Source organism: Sus scrofa, chromosome 6 (assembly GCF_054392235.1).
Source record: "Sus scrofa isolate SSC_HxYL_T2T_F1_AM1 chromosome 6, Sscrofa_HxYL_maternal_Yorkshire_Landrace_v2.0, whole genome shotgun sequence".
Lineage (NCBI taxonomy): Eukaryota > Metazoa > Chordata > Mammalia > Artiodactyla > Suidae > Sus > Sus scrofa.
In genome coordinates, this window is record NC_139388.1 from 3,749,139 (window position 1) to 3,758,381 (window position 9,243).

Consider the following 9,243-nt stretch of genomic DNA (forward strand, 5'->3'; position numbering starts at 1 on the left):
TTTTGTGCTCAGCGGAACTTCAAGATGAGTTGATCCGGCACCCCATTTAAAGAAAAGTAAACAGACCAGAGAGGTTAAGTGACTTGCCCAAGGTCACACAGCTAATTAGTACCAGACCAGACTCCCAGCCGAGGCTTCCTGTTCCCCCATCCCTGCCTGGCAACGGTGGGCCCGGGACTCAGAGCAGACATCTCCTGGGGAATTCTGCTCCAAAGACAGAGCTCTGCGACTGTGATGCCAGCAGGCAGGCTGGCAACGATGGGCAGGAGCAGTCCCAGTGAACTTTTTAGAACCTTTAGATGACAAGCTCCATCCCCGAGCTGGCCAATGCCCATGCCACGGGCCTCTGAATGTCCTGAAAAAGAAGTCACTTTGAAACTTAGGAGGAAACAGTTTCCCAAGTGCCTGTGTTAAGATCAAGTTATTTCCCCCCCTTGTGTAGACTGTGGGATTTTTGAAAAAAATATTTCCCATTAAACTTCAAAAATAAATTCAAAGAGGAAAAAAGAAATAAGCCCTTCTGAGCACAGCAAGAATTCCAAGCTGCCGGGAACTGGCTGCCCTCTGCTGGACAAAAGGGGCACAGCCGCCTTATCATCAGAACCCTTTCGCTGTCCCAGCGAGCCTGGGGCCTACCTGAGCCTGAGCGTGCTTTTCACAAGCGGGTTTGCATTTTCTCCCTAGCTGCAATTCAGAACTCAGAAAGCCGCTTCCAGCATGATCTGCGTTGATCACTCACTCATTCCTTCACTCGTGCATCCTGCCACACATCTTTATTGAGCAGCTACAGTCTGTTGAGCGCTGTCCGGGGACAGGACAGAGAAAGCCCTGCTCTCTACATTGTGAACTCATTCCAGAGAGGGCCAGAGACAGAAGCAGATTACAAATTAACAAAACAAATCAGCCAACAAAAAAAAAAAAAAGAAAGAAAGAAAGAAAAAAGAAAAAAAGTCAGGTGGCTGTTAATGCTGTGACAGTCCGCACAGAGGCAGGAAGGGCAGTGGTGACGCGGGCGGGGAGCCCACGAGGAGCACAGACGCTGCTGTGAGGGGCAGAGTGGCTCGGGCATGGGAGGAACAGCGCTCCTGGCAGAGGGAACAGACAGGGCAAAGGCTGGGCCGATGGGGTGTGTTTCCTCGTTGGAGCAGAGCAAGGGGGCGGCATGGCTGGGATGCGGGACCAAGAGAGAAGCAGGAGGGGTGGCGGCAGACCGAGGCCATCAGCAGCCCCGCCTGTTTGGGAGGGAGCTGCGTCCAGCAAACACATGGGAGAACACACGTGCTCAGGGCCCCCGAGGGCTGACCTCTGTCACGGAGTAGGCCACCTCCACCGGGGAGTCCCCCGGCCTCCGGGAACGAGGGGGACATGGCAAGCGTGGCCTGAAGTGCAGCCACTCCTGTGTCGTGCGGAAGTGGCGGCACTGGTCATGGTTGCGAGAACCAACTAGATTCTAAACCTGCAGTCTAGAGTCGGAGGTCGGGTTCCCTGGCGTCTGCTTCCCAGCTGGTCACTGCGTAGAGGTGGCCCTTGTGGAAAACCAGAGCCTTTGCGGCTGCGGAGCCCCTGAGGGAGGGGCGGGCTTCTCTGGAGGATGCCTGGCAGCTCTGCCCACCCCCCCCGCCAACCCATCACCCCCCAGGCTCCAGGCTGGGCCCCTAAGCAGAGCAAAGGCCACCGTGTCCAAGGCCACCATGGCTCTCGCTCGGTTTCCTCTCAGGAAGGGGCCCTGCCTCCCTCCGGCACAGGTCACGATGACGAATGGAGGACAGCTGACCCCTGCCCTCGGGGTCAGAGGGCACCCGCGTGCACCCACAGCCAGGCAGCACCGGGGCTCAGGCTGGAGACCCGCAGGCTGGCGTGTGATGCCTATGAGGGGCGGGGGTGGGGCAGGTTCCATCCTATCGCTGGGCTCCCCGAGCCCCTTCCCTGAAAGCAGAGGGAGGAGTGGCCTTGGCCAGAGCCACCTGCATTGCTGGGGACCCGAGGGAAACGCAGGCTTCGAGCCCATCCACCCCCGAACCGGACCGTGTGGAATATGCCCCCCTCATGGGTCCTGATGCTCCGGGCGGTGAGACCAGCTCCGGCCCTGCCAGTGCTCCTGGCCGCTGGTCATCTTCTCTGCTGAAGCCACTCCACACAGGACACGAGCTGGCTCTGGGCTAGTGCAGGTGCCCACCCGGGGCCAGCCCTCCGTGCGCCCTGCCAAGGCCAAGAAACTCAAGTGCCAGGTCCTTCCCTCCCTCCCGCCACCTCCCTGCACCCTGGCCTTCCAGCAGCTCCCAAAGGGCCCTGACCTGCCCTCGGCCAGGCGGCAGCAGGGCCACAATTAGCTCGCGCCCCTCAGCACTTTCCAGAGGCCCCAGGGGAGGAAGGCACTTCTCAAACGCTGACATGTGAATGTCGGGGAGGAAGAGGTGCCGGCTGCCCAGGCACGCCCCGGCTCCACCGCCCCAGGGCCCGGGCAGCTCCTGGGACAGCCGGGCACAAGGGGACCCGCCATGCGGCAGCAGGGTTGTGGGAACGAGGTGTGGCTGCGAAGGCGGGGTGTGTGAGGGACGGCATTCGGGGCCCCTGAGGTACCGCCTGGGACCCCAGGACGGGAGCCCGAGCAGGGCTGGGCCTGGGTCAGCCAGCAGCTCAGGTGGCATCCGGCCCCCGCGCCTGAGCGGTCAGCTCCTGCGACCTCGCCGTGTGGGTTACCTGCCCTCAAACAAGATTTTACACGTCTATAGAACAAGGCACAAATCGAGAAAATCAGTAATGAAAGCAAATGCTTCCCATATATCCATGACTCAGACTCAACACTACAATCTTTTTGCCAAAGTTTCTGCTCAGCAGAAAGTCGGACAGACACTGCTGGACCACATCTTGTCTCTTCCAGCCGCCGGTACCGCCACCCTCCGTGTTGCAGCATCTCCAGAGAGAGACATTCCTTGTGTGCTCACAGTGCGATTCATTCCCCGAGAAAAAGTAGCAAGAATTCCCTAATATCCTCTGATCCCGGGTCCGTGTTTACATCTCTCCCAGCTGTCCCCTAAATGTCCTCCATGGAGGCTTTTTAACCAGGACCCCGGCAGGGACTGCCTGCCGCGCTTGGCAGCTGGGACATCGCTTCACTCTCATCCCCGACGAGCAAAAGGTGATGCCGGGCTGGTCAGCAAGCGCCGCCCCCCTCCACAGGGGTAACCCCCGAAATGGCTATTTGGAAGGGTGACAGCCCAGGGCAGACAGGTGAGCAGTCAGGGCTGAGGATGGACCTAAACGGGGAAGGGAGGGCAGGGGCCTCTGGGGGAGGCTCTCAGCGCCGGGATGCCCCCGGCAGACCAATTAAAACGCTCCTCTGCTTGTTCTTTGACCTCCTCGAGGTAAGGAATTGCTGGCCGGGGCTGGGGGCGGGGGCAGAGATTGGGGTGAGAGCCAGCATTCAATTCATATGCACTTAGAACGTTCTGGGGCAGGGCCAGTGAAAATGAATGAGCCTGAGGGGTAGCCAGGGTCCAGATCACGCCCCCAGGAATGCAGTGCGGAGGGGCCGTGGGAGGGTCTTTGCTCAAGGCCCACGGTGAAGGCTGAGGCCATCAGGGTCTCCACCAGCAAGGACCCCCGCCCTTGACTGCGAGCCCACAGGAAACCCCTACCTGGAGTTTCCTCGACATGGTGCCCTGAGTGAAGTCGAACCTCCGTATATAACGCGAGCCCCATGAAAGCAGAGGCTGCCCCAGGCTTCACTGCCCTGGGCCTGCACACAGCAGGTGCCCTGTGCCGGCGCACAGCAGGTGCTTGGAACGTATGTGGCCGGAAGCTTGCTGTGGGTCCAAGGATGCTTAGCAACTGCCCGGGTGACAGAGAGAACTAGGCCTGGGTGAGACTCAGCACTGGGAACACCGGGCCACCGTGCTCTTGCGGGGTGGGGGGTGGGGGACTGGTCCCTCCCCCTGCTGTGTCTTGAGCACCCGCCTCTCTCCCCTTCCCTCCTCCCCCGTCTTTCTCCCCACACTTCTCTCCTCTCAGCCTCTGGGCAGGCTGAGGCCGCACACGCATCCAGGATGTCTGGCTCAGGGCACATGGCTGAGGCCAGCGCAATCGGCACACTCACAAGCAAGGGGAGCCTCAGGGAGGCACCCACAGTTGGGTGGGAACAGGGAGGGAGTTGCAGAGGAGGTGCAGCGGGAAGAAATGAGCATTTCAGTTGATGAGACAAGGATCAGGGGAGAGACTTGCCCCAAATCACCAGCAAACAAGAGCAGAGTGTGCCCTGGCTCCTGGCGGCTCCCGGGAAGTGCCAGCAGCCCCGGCCTCCAGTCAGCCTTCAGACAGACAGACACCTCTGGTGCCCCAGCCGGATGGAGCTGCATCACTTTCACGGCTTCGGGGTGTTCTTCCCGCAGCCTCTCTGTGCTTCTGCTCCTCCAGCCAAGCACCTGAGCTCCCTTCTGAGAACTATCCAAGGGCTACAGACCCACCAGACCCCAGCGCAGCCCTGAGCCCCTGGCTCACCGGCTGGGACTTGGAAAGCAGCTCTGCCGTGGATGGGGCCTCCGGAGCCCCCAGGGCATCAGGCTGAGGCCGCGTCCTGCTTTCATGCTGCCGGCCTGCGTCTTCTGTCCTTCTGGTCACTTCACCCGTACCTCGTTTCTCCCGCGGTCTCTCCCTAACGATCTGATCGATATGACAAGTCCGTCGATTGCTTTCCTAGTTAGCCTGTTTAGAAATCTTATAAATCCATGCAGCTGCTCCCCAGGGAAAGAATTCATATTTGCATAAATTTGCATATACTTCTGGATCCCCAGAAGTCTAGTCTACCCACACCTGCTTCTGAGACCCCAAGCACCAGGTTAAGATCTGCTGCGTGTGTGTGTGTGTGTGTGTGTGTGTGTGTGTGTGTGTGTCCAGTGGAGGCTGATGGGCAAGACAGGGGCCTGCAGTTGGACACCAGCCACCCACCGGCTAGTTGAGTGACCTGGAACAACCTTCCCTCGCTGTAGAATGGTTATAACAATACGACAACCGCAGATTCTCACGGGGACCGGTCATAATAATCCATATAAGGTGCTTAGCACAGTGCCTGTCACCTGCCAAGCTCGGCATGGACACTCACACCCCTGTTGTGACTTTACGGTGGCTGCTGCAAGTCCTTACTGACTTGCTTGCCATCAGAAACATTAAATACGTCGAGCTACTTAGAGGCCATTGAGCAAGGTCTGATTCATGTCCAGGATGCAGAGATTTGCAGTCATAAGTAGTAGCAACTTTCTGCGTATAACCTCAGTTCAGTCTGTACACACGTCTTGCAACAAATGATGTGACCAGCCAAGGACACCCAGGTGCAGAGCCGGGGCGGGAGGGCACCTGGCCCAGGTGGCACTTCTGGCAAGGGTGGCACCAGCTGCCTGGGCCCACGAGACCCGCCATGGCATGGGAGACGCCCAGGTGCCACAAACAGAGTTTGCTGCTTTTCTGAAAAGACTTGGGGACCGGAAATCTGGATGTGTTGTCTTCACTGCCACGTCTCCTGCTGTTCATCAGCCTTGGAAAGCAGCTGCTAAAATACTGCTTCCGCCTCGTGGGTTCCCATGCAAATCACTCCCAGAGCTGGGGAAAGTGCAGTGCTGTCAATAGTTCACAGCCTTGCCTTTCCTCTCCTTTCCAATTCAGGAACTGAGTCTAGTTCCTTTCTCCTCAATGCCGGGCAAGAGAGGAAGCAGTTTCTGCCCACTGCAGCCTGTGCCGGCAGGAACTTGGGTGGGCTGCTGGTTTCCTGCCTGCCCTTTGCTCCCTGAAGCCCCCTGCCCATCCTCCATGAACAAATGGGCCAGCTCCAGCCAAACGTTCCCACCACTCCTGCCAGGGAGCCCACCTGGATTTCACCCACTCGCCAGACAGAGACAGCTAAGGGTGGCTGGGTTGGCAGAAGGGTTTCCTTCAAAACAAACAGATGAGCTTCACTCACCAAGGACACCGCCATCTGTCCCTCGCCCCAAGGCAGCCACCAACCACACTGGGGTCCCCACAGCTCAGGAGGAGAACACTTTCACAAGGCCCTTCTTTTGCACCCCACTAATGCCTGCTCCCTGGAGGAATGTCTAGAACAGAACAAAGGAAAGAAACTATCCACAATGATATTAATAACGTAAGAATGACAGTCAGGAGTTCCCGTCGTGGCGCAGTGGTTAACGAATCCGACTAGGAACCATGAGGTTGCGGGTTCGGTCCCTGCCCTTGCTCAGTGGGTTAACGATCCGGCGTTGCCGTGAGCTGTGGTGTAGGTTGCAGACGCGGCTCGGATCCCGCGTTGCTGTGGCTCTGGCGTAGGCCGGTGGCTACAGCTCCGATTCAACCCCTAGCCTGGGAACCTCCATATGCCGCGGGAGCGGCCTAAGAAACAGCAACAACAACAACAACAACAAAAGACAAAAAAGACCAAAAAAAAAAAAAAAAAAAAAAAAAAAAAAAAAAAAAAAAAAAAAAAAAAAAGAATGACAGTCAAAAACTGTGAAGGCCTTACTGGACAAGGTACTGTGAGACACTCCCCCCTCGTGTCCATCCACTGGCCACATGCTGGTTGACTCCTCACCTGGTCCAATGCTTGAGTTGCCAAGAAGCTGCCATCTGGCTTGTTTGCCTCCAGGGCTGCGAAGTTATTCCACACGATGAGGTAAAACTGGCCTCGTGCCCCTTCCTCCACGGGACCTTGGGCGCCAACCCTGCAAAGCGAGCCTGGGCATACCCGAGTGCAGCTGTCCTGCCTCTCGGTTCCTTCGCCCCGTCCCTGGCTTCGTCCCCGACGGACCACCTCTCCCTGGACACTAACTACAGGCGCTCACAACAGCAGGACCACACCCGCGCGGTGCTCAGCCCGGAGTCCTGGGTGAGGACACCTGAGTGTCGCAGAGGTAAGCTGTGCCCTCGAGGTGCACGGCCAGAGCCCAAAGCCCCCCCTCTCCACGCCTAGCCCTCGGGCCGGAAGTACTTTCCGCGAACCGGGAAGTGCTCTTGTGAACCGGAAGTGCTTTTCCATGGGCGCAAAGAGGACGTCTGTCAACCCTGACGGCTTTTTCAATGAACCCCCAGGATTGGGGATCTTCCGGAGCACCTATTAAAGGGCTGTGAGCCTGAAAAGATAGGGAATGTCTCAGGAACTGATGCAGAACGTTCTCTGTGACCTTCGTGTGTGTCTGTGCCTATGCGTGCTGCCCAGAGACCCTCGTGACTCCTCCCTGCGGGGCGAGGGGCGCTGGGGACCGGAGCCCGGGGGGAGAGAAAATTAAATATGAACCCCTGAAGGAGACAGACCGTGGAATAGTCATCTGAGCCCCCAAGGGAGAAGTGGGGGGGGGGTCTAATATCTATTCGATAGGAAAGGGGTGAAGGGGAGGAGAGGAGGGGAAAGAGAACAGCCTTCTGGAAATCTTGGCCAAATTTGATCGTATAGCAGGTATCACATGCTCTGTGGGGAGGGCCCTGGAATGAGCTAGAAAAGGGCCAGAGACCTGTTTTTGTAGCTTTTTACCTACTGTGGCCCACCCTGGAGAGATCCAGTGGACACATGACTTAACAAAATCCTGCTGACCACGGCAAGCACTTCTCGGACACCAGCAAGAAAAGATGAGGGAAGTTTCTGATTTGGGGTGTGTTCTGGCCTTTGGCCACCAGCTCCACCCGTGCCCCAGGCGAGGTCCCTGGGCAGTGCCCCAGCTAACGCTGCAAGAATGACCTGGAGCAGGTGGTATTTGCTCGGGAGTGTGGCTCTTGACCTGGCCTGCCTCCCAGCCCTGCCAGGCGGAGGGGCCTCCCACCCGCAGGCCTTGCTCAGCTCCAAGAGGAAGAGAAATGCTCCCAGCAATCAATTCAGATATTTCCCCCTGCAGGTGCCAGGGCCCTCCTCCACACACCTCCACCCACACACCCTCAAGAAGAGCGCATTCTACAAGTGTTCCTCAGGACTCGCCTCCGACAGAACGGAGGTGGGGAGCCAACAGGAAAAAGGCGGCTGGCTCTTGGAATTCATCCTCAAGGGCATCTCACACACTGATAAAGGAAATCCAGATTCCTACAGTGATGGGGTCCTGAGCTGCTGGGGTATTACTCATCCACAGCCTTAACCAGGGCCTTTGACCTGGCCCCCTGCACTGCTTGGAATTCAACCAAGGAAGCCATTTGATGAGCAAAAAGATGTAACTCCGAGGATGTTTAGCTCAACATGGTTATGATAGCGAATAATGGGAAACAGCCTAAATATCCCACAGGCAGGGCTGGATGATGTAAATGAGGATATAGTCATAGGATGCAGTGCTTCCACAGCCATTAAAAGTGTGGGTATGGGAGTGCTTTTGAGGATGTGGAAATACGTTCAAGATGCTGTTAAATGGAAAAAGGAAGTTACAAAATACTAAATGTAACATGACTCTGATTTTGTAAAACACTGAATGTACATGACATATATACCAAGAAAATGTTTGCAATGTCATTTGGACTATGTGCCAAAATATTTACAGGATTATTTCCAAAGGGTAGGATTACAGGTGATTTTGTAAAACTTGTTCTAATTTTGTGTGAAATAACAGTTCTTGACCTTTTTAAAGGTAGGGTTTGCGTACAAGGAAATGTGCTCATTGCCAGTGTACATTTCAACAAATTTCAAAAAACTTATACCATATATGTAAATATAACCAGTAACAGGTTATAGAACCTCCCATCATCACCCCAGAAAGTTCCCTTGAACCCCTCTTCAGGCAACCCCTGCCCTCTCCCCCAGTCCTGGCCCTAGACAACCATTGGTCTGCTTTCTATCACTAAATTAGATTTGTCTCTTCTAGAGTTTCAAATAAGGGGAATCATACTATATATTCTCTTCTGCGGATGCCTTCCTTCACTCAGTGGTATGTTTTTGAGATTCACCCATGTTCCTTGTATCAGTAGGGTTTTGTTTTTTCCTTTTTAAGCTGAGTAGCAGTCCGCTGTATGAATATGCCATACTTTTTATCCATTTACCTCCAGATAAGGATTTAGACTGTTTGAGGTTACTATACCAAAGTTTTTGTGAGTGTTGCTGTTGAAATCTTTCTGTGGTCCTGTTTTTATTTCTTGAGGAAGTGTTAGTTTTCATGGTGAAGGTATATTTGGTTCCATAAGAAAGTATGAAACTCTTGGAGTTCCCATAGTGGCTCAGCAGAAACGAATCTGACTAGCATCCATGAGGACGCAGGTTTGATCCCTGGCCTTGCTCAGTGGGTTAAGGATCCA

General features: G+C 55.6%; 1 long non-coding RNA gene across 1 annotated transcript; it reads left to right on the forward strand.

Annotated features, from left to right (window-relative positions):
- The first annotated feature begins 1,434 nt into the window (after positions 1-1,434).
- LOC146402158 (uncharacterized) lies at positions 1,435-8,374 on the forward strand. The gene is made up of 2 exons (XR_014805287.1): positions 1,435-6,142; positions 6,484-8,374. It is a non-coding gene; the product is annotated as an uncharacterized LOC146402158 (long non-coding RNA).
- Positions 8,375-9,243: the final 869 nt, after the last annotated feature.